Raw genomic sequence first — 17,839 nt, 5'->3', positions numbered from 1 at the left:
CTTAAATATTTACTGAGTATTACAGTGGTCTATGCTCTGTTTTAGGCACTAGAAGATTAAGTCATAAACCCAAATTGACAAATTACTGTTCTCATCAAATCACATTTTATGTGATAGATTACCAAAACAAATGAGTAGACAATATACCAGGTGCTGATAAGGATGAGAAGATAGAGACATATATTGACAGAATGGCAAGGGGTTCCAGCAAGGAAGTGTTAAATCTGAGTCAAGACTTGAACAAAGATCTTTAATTCTATTTTTTGTATCACTGGTTAGTGTGAAATGTATGTATATAATCACAGATATCTATCTGTGTATGCATGCTTTGCATAGTACTGGTTTAAGAATTGCAGAAGTACCATGGAGGATATTTTCTTGTCGCAGATTGAGAACCCCAAAAGCAAACCTTGAGATTGTTATTGTTGGTAAGTAATCATGTGGGGAGGTGCTCTTGGGATCAACTCTTGTGGAAAGGGAGAGACGGAAGCAAGATTGGGCAGAAGGACAAGTTGAGTTGTGATGCGGTTCAGTGGAACATCTCAGCTGCCCCTATGCGGAATCCTAAAGCTAGGACACCTTTTAGAAATATCCTCTGTTGAGGCAATGGAGCTGGCTCTTTACAGCAGCACAGCAGTCGGGTGTTGAATGTAGGCTATTCCTAAAAGGGCTGTAACCTTATGCCAGGTGTCTGTCTGAAAGCAAGACAAACCCCATTATGAACTAAAAAGTTAGGACTGTCAACCAGCAGTTAGTTCTTCTCCAGGACATGGGTCCTCAATTCCTGAAGGTGACATCACTTTATACTCGGACATTTTAAAAATCTAGAGTAGAACTGCAGTGATTTCCTCATACTGAATATCCTTTCTCTGACAGTAACAGTATGCTATGATAGATGTTCTCAGAGAAGGTGAGAAGATTTCAGTTTGGGTTGTCCTGAATTCTTGAGTGTTGTCCTATGCCACCATTCTTGATGATATTACTGTGAACAAAGGGATTGGTGAGAGCTACTCATGTCTCTGCCAAACTTTCCATTGGAAATGACCTTATGTGTGGATGGGCCCAAAATCTGGGAGGATGCTCAGCTCTGCATGAGGTCATTAGGGATAAAGAAGGGCCTCAGGGCACTTCTGAAGAAGGGGCCATCCGAATGGACTGACTTTCTGAGTCCATAGTGCACACCATTCATCACAGCTTAATGCCGAGTCCCTAGTGCTATGGGATGCCAGGGCAGGCTGTGCCTGTGGAATCAGCAGAACATTTATCATTTGGATTGACTTCCTCTGCCTCATGCTAAGAGATTCTGTCTCCTGTCTGATGTCTTTTTTCAACCCATCCTCAGGCTAGTCAGTTCTTTGTCCTTGTCTCGGTGTCTGCCACATCTCTTTCACACATCTCCTTGTGCCCTGCCCTTTCATGCCTACGTCTCCCCTATAGTTTTTGTTCTGTACCTCTCTTTACTCTCACAGCTGCCTACATTTTTCTGCTTTAATTTCATTCCTTTGCACTTTTTTTCTTTCCTCTCTTCCTCTGTTCCATCCACCACCTTCTCTCTTCCTTATAGTCTCATGTTATCTCTCCTCAGTATTGAGCCTCTTTCCTTCATCTTACAGATATTCATGCTGTTTTGTCTTGAGGTATTTTTTTGTCCCCTGTTGTAGACAACTAGCAGATTTCCTTCCCCAGGGGACTTTCACCTGAGCCTGGGCCAGATGCTGCCATTTTACTGAGGTTTTAGCTACTATGGAAACAGAAGATGGATCAAGGGGAAAGGAACTGAGTGATCAGAATCTATCTGCAGCTTAGAGTAATTTAGATGAACAGCTTTGTCCAGATACTGGGCCCAGATTAGCTATCCAAGATTCAGGATGATGAGACTTGCCAAGCAACAATGAATCACCTCAGAACTCACCAGGGCGCAGTGTTTCCTGTGACTGATTATTTAGAGATCAGAGATGTCATTGGGCTGCTGCCAAATCTGAACTGAAGCTGGAGACCCTTAGCAGTCAGGCCTTCATCTTTCATCACTAAATATTTCCAAGATAGCGCTTACTTTAAATAAATTAAGACAAGTATGGGGTTCTTTGGAGTGAAGGATATTTACCTTCAGCAAGGCTCCAAAGGCAGAGAGCTACTGTCATCTTTTGTCTCATTTTGTGAAGGTAGATTGTGGTTCAGTCAAGATCATTTTTACATACACACTAAATTCTTGAATGGATATCTGATTGGAAAACCCTGATGGCTTCATTGAATGTTTTCCCTGAAGACTGATCTGTTTGTTCTGTACATTCCTGAAAAATCATGGTTTTGTCCATCATAATTCATATGGTGCTACTTGTAAAACTCATAATCTCTTTAGAATGAGTATTTCTAGTTTTGAGCACCTTTTGTGTGGAAAAAGGAATATAGAAATGTCAGCCACTATTTCAGTTGTGGGTCATGCATTTGATGTAGGGAATCTTGGCAGTGGGAAAGGAGGTCAAGAGGCCTCGCCTAGGCTTTTCCATCAGATGGAGAAAATTCCAGTTGTCCATAGAAAGCGTGGATAGGAGGATAGGGCCTCCCAAGCTACCTCTTGAAATGCCATTGATTATAATAAGTAGTTATTTTTGGCATTTGTCATGTCTTTTTTTGTTGTTGTTTGTTTGTTTCTATCATGGACTTATCACTCCTAGAGTTCAAGGATAAAAGTGCACTAACTTTTTAGAGATGTCTATTTTACCTAGAATATCTATTTTGCGGAATGCAGATGTTGTTTGCACCTGTGTGGGCCTTGGTCTTTTCAGGGGGAAATAACCCCCATCTCATGTTCTCACAAGAAAGAGCCATCTCTATCTGTGTAGGGTTTTACTGGCCCCAAGTCCAAGTTCCTGTAAGTGTCAGTTAGCATGGGGCTCCTGGCCTTGAGGAACTCTAGGGGAATCATTGAATCCTCTAGAAGCATTTCTCATTCAGGAGTCTGTTCTTTTGTCTTTTATCTTTAATGCATGAATGTATTTTAGCACAGTCCTTAAACTCAAGGCTTAATATCTCTACTAGAGTACCCTTAATACTGCATTACTCTTCTCAGTCTTTTCTGAGTAAACAGAAATATGATCTTTTTCAAAGTATCCTACAACATGCAATGCAGGAACTCACTCTTCATAAGAAATAATTCCCCAAACTCTGTCACCGGTTTCTTTGGGATTGTAAAAGCTTTATGCAAAGCCTGAGATTCCTATATTGTCACATTCTTGGGAGCACATGATGAAGCTCAGATGAAGGAGTCAGTCCAATCACTAACCTGTGGTATCTCACACATTTAGAATTAGAAGTCACTGAGTGGCCTGATTGAACTCTCTCTTGGCAGTACAGTTACCTTCACCTTTTTCTCATCAAAAAAATAATTGGCCTCCATAATCTCTTTTAAGCTGCCTAAAGGACATTCATACAAAAGTATTAATTGGGTGTTCACTCTGTGTCTTTGTATATTGCATGTGTAACTTGCTGTAGATGTATACAGGGGCATACACCCAAGGGTTTATCTTGATTTTCAGAGAAGACTTTGGACTTGGACAACAGTGGAACTGTTAAAACTATAGGGACTCTTGAAGATGAACTGAATACATTTTGCATTGTGTGATTGACACAAGGAGAGCCAGGGGTGGAATGTTATGTTCTGCTTCATCTCAGGTCTAGAGCAATGATGTTGGCTGACCATGGAATAAAACCTCTGACACCATGAACCCAAAGTAAACTTATCTTCCTCTTGTTACTGTCAGGCATTTTAGTCACAGTGGCAAAAAATTGACTAACACATGGGGACTTGGGGATAACACCAGGAACTGTTTACAGGGAATTCTTCATTCCTGAATCATTTGCATTATCCTGTCTCATGAGTTCCTTGAGATCAGGGTCTCTGGGTCACTTACCTTAAATTTTTTCACATTCTAGCATGATGCTGGGCACCTACAAAGCATTCAGGAAATAGATGTTGATTCAGCCAATAAGCCATGATATTTTCCAATTCCCCAAAGTGTCTTGCCTGTTCTCCCCATGTGAAGATTCTGATCCTTGAGGAATTTTCCTCCACTTTGATATTTGCAATGGAGACCTGGTATGTTTCCTGCTGAAACTCTCTGCTGGCAAGTCTCCAGGACATTTTTTTCCCCTCATCTTCACAGGTCTTCCAAGCCCTTCCTGCATCCCTCAGAAGGGAACCAGCTGTGGCAGGGCTCAATTTCTGCTTAAAGGAGAGCCTCCATTTCAAGTTCATTTTTGCAAGAGTAGAAAAGGTTCACAAATGTTTTTGCTGCTGTTTTTTTTTTTTTTTTTGAATGTCTCTCTGTTTTCCTCACTGCCTTATTGTCATCTCTTTCCTCAGGGGCATTTCTCAGAAATGCTCTTCCTCTGTCACTTCTGGGAAGGGTGCCTGATCTTTCTGTTGCTTAATTTTTATACCCTCCTTTACCTAAACCCCTGATAGCTTCCAACCAATCATTTCCTAATGAAATCTTGGATATTAAAAGGAAGACTGAGTTCAAATGTTTGTGAAAATTTGCTGCTGCTTTTGGGTGAATAATAGAAAAAAATAAATTAGTAGAAGAAAAAATACTATTTTAATCCCCATTCTTGTTTCTCCCTACCCCCATCTCTCCCTCCTGCTGTGTAAACAGAGGGGGATTAGAGATAAAAAGTTTGTCTTCAGGTCACATAAAGACCCTTCAAGAAGAATTAGAGAAGAACTATGTGTCCATTGGGCTCCAAATCAATTTATTTAAATGGAAAACTTTCTCTTCCCAGAGCATGAAGTGGATACTTATGCATGCCCTTTGCACTCCCACCTCAACATATGTTCCAAGCAGCCACATCTCTTTCCTCCCTTGAATTGATGCACCTGCTGTACTTGAAGAAGCCCAGTGGGTAGTTGGTTGTCAACACCAAGGTGTTAAGGGAAAAATGACCCTTGGACAGGGAATTTCCCCTTGTTAAGCCTTTAGTCTTTCCCCTTTCCTATTGCCCTTATATCACTGAAGGCCACCCATTTTCCTATTTGTTCACACCGACGAGGCCTTCTCCCCAGCCATGCAGGACATTGAAGCACTAATTGGCACTGGAGGTATCACAGCTTGAGTTCGACCAGAGCTGGCAGGCACCATGACTCCAGTGACAGCTCTGTGAAAAAGTGTCAGGAACAGAGCTCTGGCATGCCATCGGCTGACTGCAGCACCCTGGCACTAATGAGCAGCCTGTCAGCACCAGCATCAGGGGCCCCATGTGGCACAGAGATCATTAGGATGGCAGATGAACAAAACTTACCCAGCAGAGAGGAGCTGGGGGTAGAAGAGAAAGAGGACAAAATGGAGCTAAAGTCATCACCTTACCCATAAATGGCACCCACCCAGCAGGAGAGGGCCAGAGAGAGAGCCATGAGGGATGTATCTATGCCAATTCTGGAAAACTCTTGGAATATATTTTTGGTAGGGTTTCCCTGTCATTAATCAATACAGGCTATAAATCTTCTCTTCAGTGACCTAAAGAGGGATTCAGTGATTAAATTAAGTTTCCAGTTATGACTTTGCCACAAAACCAGAAAATAGCCCAAGTCTCTGAGAAACTGCATTGGGAGAGGGAAAGGAAGACTTGGGATTTTTAGTCTTTTTCCTACTTGGATAGGATAGGATTCCCACTCAGGGGATATTCTGAGAACTGCCAGATACCTGACTGTCTTCTGCTTTACTATCTGAATCTAGCAGAGTAGTAAGAAGAAGGAGAGTTTTTCCCATGAGCTTTCATCCTAGAGGTGGGTATGGGGAACCCCTAAGGCATCTGCTTTGCATATCTGCTTCCTGAATGCAAGTGTAAATTACCCATATTGTGAGTTCTTCTACATCCTGTTCAGCGCTGAGCAGTTGTGAGCTACTTGGAGTGTCATGGAATGTCTCAGGAGTGTCTTATGAGTATCTGGCCCTTCTCTGAAGTCTGATTACCCATAATGACTATAATAGAAGATGGAGATCTGTCTGAAAGAGCTGTGCTTCAAATATAGGTCCAGCTGGATTTGAGTTCCCAACCACTACTACTAGTACTGGCTCGTCCTTCAAGGGTAGTGATCATTCTCTGAAGATGAGCTTCTTCATTACTTTCATTATTGCTTCTTGGTGCAGTACTTAGAGTTTTCAAGATTTGGTCCCATCCCCATTAGCTTTACACACCACTGTCACCCAAACAGCCTGACAGTCCCCAAAAGCTGAGTGCCTTCCCGTTAGCACACATCATTTGTTTTCTTTCATCATTCTTCCACTCCTATTGGGTAGAATTCTACTCCTGTTTTAAGATGATGCTACCAGTTTGTAACCTCTGATGTCTCCCTCAGTCACATTGAATCTCCCTTTTATTAGAGATCCCACAGCATTTAGCACACTTTCCCAATTATGGTATCCCTTGCTGTTATGCACAGGTGAGCAGTCCTCCCAGTTGCCTAAGAGAACATGGGGTTCAGAGAAAGCCCTTGTGCCATTTTGTATTAACCCCAGCACCTGGTCTACCAGATGTTCACAGACCCTGAAAGTGAATGAGGCAGTCAGTATCTGGTACTATAGATACAGGCTTTCTGGTTCATAATTTAAAACCAAATTAAATTTAGTGAGTAACTGGTAAGATCCAGGAGCTTCAGTTCTTTGCATTATTTTTAGCTGTTGATTATCTATCTCATGGTTTCTAAACCAGTCAAAGGAATTGATAAGAAAAGGCCCTGTTTCTTGCCACTGACCTTTACTGGAGCCAAGCCTTGGACTCTGGAATTTCCTCTGTGAAATATAGATAATAACATGTTCTCGATATGGATATGATGGGGATTGAACTGGTTCAGCAATGTGAAGTGCTTGCATAATGTGAGCTTCTGTACCTTGTCCAGCCCTTCCTCTTTGCCTTCACTCATGAGATACGAATAGAAGGACAGGAAATTTAGATGCTTTTCTCTGAAAAGGTTGAATCTTTACAAACACCCAACATGGTTAATTGCCAGAACAAGTAGATGTTCAAAGGTGCTTAATAAGCACTCTTTTCACCCCCACCACTTTCTAATTAATGTAGGTGCTTGATTAAAATTCCCAGAGAACCCCAAGTAGCTATCCCCGGAGGACTGAGTAATTGTTATAACAAAAGACATTACGGTGGTCATTGATAGTTAGAGAAAAAAGTAGTTGCATCCTTGTAGAAAGTGGCAGATCTCCTGTTCAGAGCAGTATAGAGCATATGGCATGAGGTCCAACCTATACGGAGAAAGCTGTTTATTATGATAAAATAAAAATAGTAGTACAACCTCAAATGTGGGTAATAGTGATCCAGGAACTCTTTAATTAAATCATTTAAACACACACAGATGAAGGTGGGAAAGGAAAAAGTGGAGGGAGACATTTATACATCAATTTTTAACTCTATACATTTCTTTAACTGTAAAATTACAGCTAGATAGACACAGTTAGGATAAAATTTGTCAGTATCAATAAGGATTTTTGTAAGTTTAATATTTATAATCTGGTTTAAAGCAATCTTAAAGCTGTGCAACTTCCTACTTCAAAGAAGAGAAAATCATAAAAAGACTAGTGGAGAAATTAATGAGTTCAATGTGCCTGAATTGAGAACATATGAAATCAAGCCTCAGTCTAGAAACCAAGGGCAGGAGTGCATACCACAGACACTGTTTGTGGTTTTACCCAATTATTTCAAAACCCTTGAAAAATGTTGTAGCATCAGATGTCTGCTGAATTCAGACATTGCTAACAGCATACTCCCTCACGCTCTCCTGAGTCTTGGGCTATTTATGCTGGTGCTTGGTGACCGTTACTATGCAGAACTGTTTTGATGGGAAAAAAAAAAGAAGAGAAAGAGAGAAAAAAAAAAAAACATAAAAGCAAGAATATTGAATCATCTTCCCCAAAGATGGCAATCAGCTATGATTCCACAAGATGCAATGTTTGGTTAAAGTACTAGCCCTACAAGGCAGTAGTCCCCATCCCTGAACAAACAGCCATAAAGGTGGTATCCCTGGGGGTACGAGAAGCATCCCAGTAGGGCCTCTTGCTATCTACCACAATCAGAATAATCTTGGCATTACACTCCACACATCAGCTCAAGACCTCAGGCATTCCATGTCTAGGATCCACCAAGAACTGTCAAACATGCCTGGAGAGTTTCATTGCATGTGTGCTTGTCATTAAGACTTTTTTTGTATTGTTCTGACTTTGTATAATGATCCTCTGTCATCAGTTTTCTCCCTTTCTGATGTTCAGTTAGCTGAAGTCAACTGTGGTCCAAAAATATTAAATGGAACATCCTAGAAACAGTTATTTTAAATTGTGTGCCATTCTGAATAGTGTGATGAAATCTCACTGTCCTGCTCTATCCCACCTAGGACATGAGTCATCCCTGTGTCCAGCATATCCAATAAATGTTCTCTGCCTGTTAGACATTTAATAGTTACATCTGGGTTATCAGATCAGCTCTGGAGGCATCACAGTGGGGTGTGTGTGTGTGTGTTTGTGTGTGTGTGTGTGTAAGAAGGTCAATAATCATCAAATGCCACATGATAATGCTTATATCATTCACTTCATCCCACCCCATCACATAGGTATTGTATCAACTCACATAATTACTAGGAATATGAGTTCACAACAAGATATTTTGAGAGAGACAAGAGAGAGAGCACAGAGACAATGTTAATAACACATAACAATTTTAACAATATACTATAATACAAGTTATTTGAGTATGGTTTCTTCTCTCTCTCTCTCTCTCTCTCTCTCAAAATATTGTTGTGAACTCATGATCCTAGTAATGATATGTGTTATTAACATTGTCAATCTCTTACTGTACCTAAATAATACATTAAACATTAAGGTGTTATTATAGGTGTGTATGTACAGAGAAAACATAGTGTGTGTTTGTGTTTGTGAGGGGTTAATACCGATTAGCATCCAGAGGTATCTGTGGTTTCAGGCATCCTGTGGGGGTCTTAGAATGTATCCCCTGTAGATCAAGGGGAATGACTATATCTAGTCTGGATTCTGAATCTTGTCTTGATCTCTGATGAATTCATTTTCCCTGGAGTCTAAGTAACAGCCAGAGTCTCTAACTTTCAGTAATAATAGTAGCTAACAGTTCATAGGCACTAAAAATGTGCTAGTCACTCTTCTGAACATTGACTCACAATAGTTTCTATTCTTCACAATCACAGTGTGAGACAGGATTTATTATTAGCCTATTCTACCAAAGTGATAACTTATTATATTTTCTCATTTAAATGAGGCCTAGGGAGGTCAGGAAAATAGGCCAAGGTCACACAGCTCCAAGTTGCAGTGTTGAAATACAACTCTACACAGTCTGTCTCCAGGATACATGCACTTAATCACTGTGTTATATAGGATGGTTCTCAAAGAGTGGTCCATTGATTACCAGTAGTAGCATCCCCTAGTTCATGCCGCAGACCTACTTAATCCAAACCTTAAAAGTGTGATGATGCATATTCAACTTTGAGAATCACCGCTATATGGTATTCATTTGAGAACCACTGCTACATATAGTATGTGCTATATGCTGGGCACTTGCTTTACATGAAATACATCCCTTAATTCCCCCAAATTTCCTTATAAATAGGCATTATTTTTATTTTAGAGCTATCATGGAGAAGTGAAGGGAAAACTTGTCCACAAATATTAAATGACCATGGCAAAATTCAAGTCCAAGTCTTTGGATTCTAAAATGCAAATGCTTAATGTGCATTGCTTTCCTGCTTGATTTCTGGCTCAATGTTTCTTTTAGATCTCTGAGGCATTTCTATTCTCTGGTTTCAAACACATTACCTGTCCCAGACCTATGTTCCTTGGGTTGTCCACGTTCTGATAGCATTCTTTCAGAAATCCTTCCCTACACGTGTCTATACTCTGGACTCCAGGTGGGTCTTCCTGATCAGTCTCAGTTCTTCATCTTCCTCTGTGACCTTGGGCTCCTCTCAGGAGATCTTGGGATGAATACTCTAAGCAAAGCACATAGTCCCAGCATGGAGACATGGCATGTCCTCTACCTCTTCCTCCAATTGTGTCTACCTGTGCTAGTTTCACACTCCCTCAATCCCTTCCTCTCCACCTAGATGGCCCAGGCTCACTGGATTGATGCAGCTACTCTCTAACTTAATTTCTTGTTTCCTCAGGTTGAATACTATCATTCACTCACAATAGTGTGCTTCTGCTTTTATGATCATTATTAGGTTGTTTTAGATTTAAATATGTAAACAAAGTACTAGATTCCAGGGTGTGTTTTTCCTTATCTGACTCCTTTCCAGTTTCCCTGTGTCTCCTTGTGGGTGTTCAGCATTCTTCATCTTCCTAGCAGTGTAAAATGCTTTTTCCCACCAAAATAAGGACAGTTGGAAGGGATTGAGCAGAATGCTAATTCAGTTCCTCTAATGTCCAGTCTCCAGTCTCCTTGGCTGGGTTGTACGGGTTCTCCACATAGCATCGCTTAGCACAACCTGTCCATTGCCTTGGAGTTTGGAGTCCAGGAGATGTGGCCCTTCCTTCCCTGGGAGGATAATCTTGGCCTCTAACTCCTCTCTAACAGTGAATGATTCTTCTATGGTTACCCTTCCCTTCATCTTAAACAAATTGTTATCCACTTCTAACACAGAGTTAAAAGCAATGTCTTTGGATGTTATGGCTTCTCCATAATAGATGCAGGACTCTTGTTTAATTGACCTGTGGGTCAGGAGGCTTATGTCCCTCCCTGAATCCTTTGCATCACTGTATTGCCCTTTTTGGAATGGCTCACTGGGGTCACTGTGGTTCAAGAGTTTTGGACAGTCATCTGCATGATAGAGAAAGACAAATGGCTTTCTCTTTTGCTGATTTATTTATTGCATCATTACACCAGTGCAGAAAAGGAATTAAGCAGAGAAGGTGGTATGGGTTTTGCCCCCAGAAAAATCCTTTGGTGAAATAATTTTGATGGATTAATTTATGGATTCAACTATTTCTTATTGAGCAACTACTGTGTGCTATAAAACTTTCCCAAACACTGGATACATGAGTGGACAAAGCAGACTATAGCCTTGGCCTCTGACATTATATTCTACTGGTAGGGGCAGAAAATAACCAATGGATAAGTCAACCTTAGTACCACAAAAACAGTTAATGAGGATAAGTAACAAAGAGATTATCTGGTATATGTTGGGAGGGTGTAGTCTTAACGAGAGTAGGAAGAGATGGAATATTCAAGAAGATACACTATAAAAGCCACAGGAGGAGACATTTGGGTAGCTCCAGCAGGAGTATTTCTACCCAGACTAAACCTGAATACCAAAAGCACTGAATCTGACAAACCTGGCATGCTCAAAGATCATCAAGAAAGCTATATGGCTTCAGAGGATTTATTTAATGCCTGCCCCCCCCCCCCGCCTTCAGCTAAGCTTCAGGAGAGCAGGAAGAATGCTTATTCATACTTACCACCATGTATGCCAATGTTTAGCATGGTGCCTTTCAAAGCATAGATATTCAACAAATATTTGTCTACCCAATGAGTAGATAACACAAAATAGTACAATAGATTGAGTTCCTGAACTGCATGCTGGAAAGACAAAAGGTTTGAATCAGAAATTGTAACCCCTTAACTAGTGATATCAGGTTCTAGAGAATGAGATATTCAGGCCATTGATAAGGCGTACAGCTGAGTCATAGAAGGCCCATGGAAAGTTCAGGCCAAGTAGCTGACAGTGCAGGTCTCTGACAAATCATGAAAGGGAACATTGCAGTCACCCCATGTAATGCAAAAGGTCGTGATAAGTCTGGCTGTGAACCAAGTGTCAAAGCCCTCAATGAATCACAAGGAAGTCAGTAAATCAGTCACTGGGGCCAGAAAAGGAGATACAGAAGCAATACTGCTAGCAGCAGAGCTTCCAAGAATGAGGGCTATTGAGAAAAGTGCAAGGAGAAGGCCTCTAAGTGATCCTGGGGTTGAGGAGAGCCAGAACCCCTGTTTCCGCATGCCAGAACAGACAACTGAGCACTTTCTTGAGAAAGCTCCAGAGGAAGTACAGCCAGAAGGAATAGCTGGATTTCAGTTAATCATGGCAGTTCAGGAAATGGTCAGTCTGGAGGGAGCCTTGTGCTCAGGAAGTAATGTTCCAGAGGACACAGGGAGCAAGAGTAGAAGGTGGGAGGAGTGAGAAGCTGGTCAGGATGAAAACGCCTCCTGAACTATGGGAATGAAGGGGCTGCAGGGCATTGATGATGGTGGAGAAGGGGAAACTTATGGGTCATGTGGTCATTCTGGCAGTGAGAGATGAGCAATGTTGGATTTAGTCCCAGTAGTGCCCAATGGAAGACAATTATGCTGTTCCTCACTGATGTTAGCTGTAGTCTCTTATCTATGGCAGGTGCTCTCCACCTGGATTTCTCCCATATTTCAATAGGTAGGATATTGGAGAACAAGTGATGTCTAATTTATTTCTACATATTGATCCATGTTAGCTCTCTTTTTTCCAAAAATAATGATAAAAACTCCAGGCTTATTTTTAAAAGAGGATTTATTAGATTGAACAAAAATGATAGAGTACAGCAGAGATATGATAAATAGGCAGAATGAATCATCATATGTGTGTGTGTTTGTGTATCTAGTTGTCAATGGGCTTTTATTTTATTTATTGATACATGGTACGAGAATCAAACCCAGTGTCTCACACATGCTAGGCAAGTGCTCTGCCACTGAGCCACAACCCCAGCCCAATGAATCATCTTTTATTCAACAGATATTTATTGAGTACTTATGACAGTGTATATCTAGGTACTGCAGATCATGGGGTGAACACAGCCTTGGCCCTGTGAGGATGCATTGTAGGAATAAAGGCAATATTCAATAAACATATATGCACCTGGATATCAGGCAGAGATAGTCTTATTGAGAAAAACAAAACAGAAATGGGTAAAGAATGATTGGCTGTGGTACTTTAGTTACAAGAACGTTGAAAGCCAGAGAATAGACCTAGAGCCTTTCATGATGATACAGGATATGAAGAAAGAGGATTTTCCAGACAGAGGATCCTATGAGTATCAGTGGTTGGGTCGGGAATGCTGGGTGCTCTGGAGGAAGAGTGAGAACGTTGATGCAGAGACAAGTGTTAACTTTGTGAGAGAGCTGAGAGTCAGCTCCCCTAGTACCTTGAAAGCCACATTAAAAACTTTGGAATTTGTTCTAATGAAGAACATTAGCGAGTTTCAAGCAAGAGAGTGAAAAGACTTAATAAGTTTTAATAAATTATATAAATAATAATAAATAAACAAGAAATAAATTAAATAAATAATAAAATAAGAAATTAATAAATGTTAATAAACTAAAGATCACTTTAATTGAAGAGAAATATGAAGGGGAAAGAGGTAGAAGGGCAGCAGCCCATGGTGGCTAGGTGTAGTGGTCCACACCTGTAATCCCAGAGGCTTGGGAGGCTGAGGCAGGAGGATCCCTAGTGCAGAGACAGCCTCAGCAACTTAGTGAGGCCCTAAGCAACTCAGTGAGACCCTGTATCTAAATAAGTTACAAAAAAAAGGGCTGAGGATGTGCCTCAGTGGCTAAGTGCCCCCAAGTTTAATCCCCCGTACAAAACAAAGCAAAACAAAATGGAAGTGGTAACTGCCCTGATTTGATTATTACACATCATATGCATGTAAAGAATTATGGCACTGTACCCCATAAATTTGTACAATTAATTTTTATAAGTTTAAATGATGGTATTCACTCAATGGTAGAATCAAAGATAATAACCCTATGTTTAATTTGGAATATATTCTAAAAATAGAGCTAAAACTTTTTATTGAATGACTAGACAGAGTTTGTGAAGAAGAGATAGGAATCAGAGTGACTCATATTTTTGGCCTGGAGTAGTGGTAGCTAGTGTTTATATCTATCCATCAAGAATTCTAAAAGAACAGGTTTAGGGAGGAAATAAGGAATTTAGTACTTTGGATTTACAAGTAGAAGTGCCAAGTAGGTTGCTGGTAACACAAGGACACAGGAAATAGAAAAATAAATGTAGAAGTCATCAACATACAGACTGTATTTAGAGACAGAGACTGGTATCACCACCCACAGAGTGGAGGCAGGAGATCTGCATCTTAGCCCAGTGGAATTCCTTCCAATATTTGGTGTCAGGTAAAGAGAAGGACCTATCAAAAATAATTGTGAGAAAGTGATGAGAAATCTGTAAGCCAAGTGAAGGAGAACTCTTCATAACTGGAGGGATAATTAATAACACAAGTGTGCTTAGAAGTCTAGGGAGGTGAAGACTGGGAATTGGTAAAATCCAGTTAGGAGACATTGGTGAGAAGGTTCTGGTGAGAATCAGTGAATTAATTATTAATTAAAAAAGAGATAATGGGCTTAACAATTTGAGAGAGTAATAATCTTCATTCAGAAGTTTTGCTATAAGTGATGGCAGGATAAGGGGTCAGTGGTTGGAGGAGAATGTGAATTGAAAGAAGGATATTTTTTTTCTCTAAAACCCAATCTGTAGCCTGACATCCCTGGACCCTTCATTGACTATTATTGATGTATAATTACATAGCTTTGGGTTCTCATCTGTCTCTCTTCTTCAGACAAAATAAGAGTCAACCAGGAGCTGGGGTTGTGGCTCAGAGGTTGAGAGCTCACCTAGCAGATGTGAGGGAGTGGGTTTGATCCTCAGCACCATATAAAAATAAAGATATTGTATTCACCTATTTTAAAAAGTACCCAAGATTGGCTTCTTCTTTATGAGTAAATGATACATTCTGATCTTTAGTCAAGTTACCCCCCAGATTTCTTGGTGGCTTTTAGGTGCCATGGGAAATTGGAGCTCTATTTGCCATGTTGCTAATGAAACTATCTCTGACACGAGGCACCTTGTGTGGATGTGAAACTATCTATCTACTGTCAACTTCAATGACATTGGGGACTTATAGTTACAGCACTTATGGGAACGTTGGTTGGAGTGTAAAACTATTCATGAGAAGAAGCACAGGGTCATAGCAAGTTTTCTGCTTATTCTTCAGTGCCTTCCAATGGAACAAGGAAGTAGTTCTCAAAATCCTCTAGGTTTAACCCTCTGTGATGAGCTACTCACCTGTACCAGGTATATCTAAATTCGTCTTTCTTCAAAACCAGAACAGGAACCAAGCTAGCCTTGGGAAGCCATCCACTTGGGCCCACAAATGATTGCCCAAGTGAAATCTCCTTGTCCAGAGGAAAGTACCAAGGGAGTGGAAAGGGAGACCCCACCAAAGGTGTCAGCAATATGAACAAGAACAGCTCAAGCACTATTTAAGTTGAGAGATTGGAGTCTGGAATAAACACTTCAGCTCTGCACAAGTGTATGCCCTGAGAATTCTGCAAACATGCCAGCTGACTCAGGACCACTAAGTCTAGGTCAGAAGGGGATGAAGCAACCAATCTCAGTGTTTAGACAATAAGGCTTCAGATGGGGAGAGCTCACCAACCTGGAAAGAAAATCTGTTTGCTACTACACCTTATCCTCCTAATCCTAGCTTGAAGGTGTTTATGGTCATCCATCTAAAATGTTACTCTGCAGAGTCCTAACAGACATCTTCTCCTGTCCCCATTATCTTAAAGACACTCCTTTCTTTAGAGACAGAATATACCTTGATTAATAGGCATATTGTACAATAAAAAAGGAGTGGGAAAGAGTTGGCTTTCTCTCTCTGCATCTCTGTTTCCTACCCAGGACCCACTGCTCTTGAGAATTCAGAGCAACTTAGTAAAGCCGACCGCACTGTTTTTATTTTGCTTCCTTTGGCTTTACTTCCAGGCATCCCCACTGTGCTGTCCCTGTTCTACTCTTGAAGAGTCACATCCCTCAATGTTGATATGTCTTTTCTCTTCTCTGCAATACTTTCCTAGGCCTCTTGATCTGGGTCATTCAGGTGTTGTCATGGCAATGACATCCTCAGTAGAGTGGTGTTGCACATGTTGTCATGGCTATAAGGACCTCTTGATAGGAGCTCGACTTCATTGTTATCAAGAGGACAGCAGTGATCATTTGGCTTGCCTGAATTCTTTGGTTAGGAACTAATGATTCTGGGCCTAAATGTGAGTAGCTATAATTAGAGAAATAGCAGCCAATCTACTATTTTTTTTGTAGCTTGTCCATATTCTAAGTATTGCACATATGTTATCTCTTTAATTTTCTTGACAGTCTTATGAGCAGGTATTGTTACTGTTCTTTTGCAGATGAGTGAGCTGGACACAGAGAGATCACTTAGATAATCTGCTCAAAGGTATACACAAGTATGAAGTGACCAGATAGCTTCATTCTAGAGACTTGATTCTAAATCCATTACTTCTCCTGTTTAATTATCAAAACCAAAATCAAACTACTGTGCAATAGCCAAATTATATCATCTTTTTAGCTAGAATATAGGTAGGTTTATATTTCTACACAACTCTCAAGTTTTAAATATTTTCATTTGATCCCCTATCAACCATATATGGTTAGTATGATTATGTTAGTATTAACTTTATTTTGCAGAGAAGACCAAAGTAGGGGATTACATGAGAGCACCAGTATCTTCCTGAAGAAATTTGGCTGCTAACCCTTTTTAGACTAGAGAGAAATTCATGATAGTGTAATGATTCAGAATCTGTTCTTTTTTTTAAATTTCCTATATATTATGTCAAATTCTATGGCCCAAGTCTGTCTCTGTGGGGAGCTTGGCCAAGCCTTCTAAAGTGAATGGTTGCCAGAAGTCAACTCTATCAATGATAGAAGGAATAAATGGAAATTCTTGGCATGTCATTTGAATAGCCTTTTTTTTTCTCCCTCTTTATTCTATGCCACAAAATTCTACTATTAATGTAGCTACTTTCATCTATATTGCTGTACAGAAGAACAGTAGCCTACATTGCCATTCCAACAGTATTCACAGTCTCTGTGCTACTTTGAGCAAGTAGCATGTGTAGGAAATCCCAGCAGAAAATTAATTTCAGATTTGTCTCCAATCTGGTTCTTAGAAAATGATAATTAAACACCAATGAGTTACTTAGATACTGGCCTCTAAGAAAGCACATCTTTTAAGGCAGAGGAAGCTCAGGCCTAATAACTGATGGATCTTCTCATTTAGTACAAGAAGAAGGGAGGGGGACGTGCTCTAAGTGGGAGATGACAGTCAAGTAAATAAAGATGATAAAAAGCAACAGTTCAAGGCCTTATCGTGTTATTACATGGCAGTGCTTTTCCTGTATCAGCACGTTTAATCTTTAGAACGGCCCTATGAGGTAGACCTGTTATTCTCCATACTTGATAAATGAGGAAAAATGGGCACGGAATTATTTTAAATAATTTCCTGATGTTCATCAGAGAGTAAGAAGTAGACCTGGCAATTGAACCCCAGCCTCCTGGGTCGGTCAGGCTATAGATGTTGGCATGCTATCTTTCATGGGCATGGATGGAGCCTAGAGCTGAATCAGATGCATAATGTGGTGAACTTCAAGACCAGAAGACCAATCACACATGTTTCTAAGCAGTGTCATGTTGAATACTTTGCCACCTGCCCTGAGCCTCAGTTATCCAATTCATAAAGTGAGGACCATGATTGTACACACATTCTGGACTTGCTGTAGGGGATTACATGAGTTGATACATAATACATGCCCTGTGCCTGGTATTAAATAAATACTCAATTAATGTCATCAAGTGTGGTGACATTAAAAGTGATAGGAAGAGTGAGCTTTAGAATTCATAACTAACCCTGTCCTTGACAAGTCATCTTTAAATTTTAAGGATGACTATTATGCTTGTATTATAAGAATAAAGTGTTTT

General features: G+C 40.4%; 1 protein-coding gene across 4 annotated transcripts in view; it reads left to right on the top strand.

Annotated features, from left to right (window-relative positions):
• NTM (neurotrimin) overlaps positions 1 to 17,839 on the top strand; it is a 411,195-nt gene that overhangs the window by 289,305 nt on the left and 104,051 nt on the right. The window lies entirely within an intron of this gene.

This window comes from Spermophilus citellus (genome assembly GCF_964194105.1).
Source record: "Spermophilus citellus genome assembly, chromosome: 2".
NCBI classification, from domain to species: domain Eukaryota; kingdom Metazoa; phylum Chordata; class Mammalia; order Rodentia; family Sciuridae; genus Spermophilus; species Spermophilus citellus.
The sequence above is the reverse complement of the archived record's forward strand: the minus strand, read 5'-3'. Positions and strand labels throughout refer to the sequence as shown.